The following is a 348-nucleotide window of genomic DNA, read 5'->3' on the forward strand; positions in this document are numbered from 1 at the left end:
TTCTTTTCTTTTTCTTTTTTCTTTCTTTACGAATTAAAGTATATCCAATATTGCAAAGATTCATTCATGTCTATTTACTCATTCTATCCACAAAAGATTTAGAACAAAATGAGGAATACAAACCCCCGAAGAAAGCATAAAAAGGTGCAACGTTTGCACGTGTCTTTTCAATACGTAACGGCCATACCGTAATTTACATAAGCAATTTTGATAACATTTTTCTTAATAACGTGATGGTTCTTCGGTAAATTTGGGTAGTTACTGATTACTGAGTTGGCTACTGAAAATCGTGTAAAACTGCGTTCATTTCGAAATGTCTTATATATAAGTCTCAGCAAATTGACGAGA

Source organism: Penaeus monodon, chromosome 32 (genome assembly GCF_015228065.2).
Source record: "Penaeus monodon isolate SGIC_2016 chromosome 32, NSTDA_Pmon_1, whole genome shotgun sequence".
NCBI lineage: Eukaryota > Metazoa > Arthropoda > Malacostraca > Decapoda > Penaeidae > Penaeus > Penaeus monodon.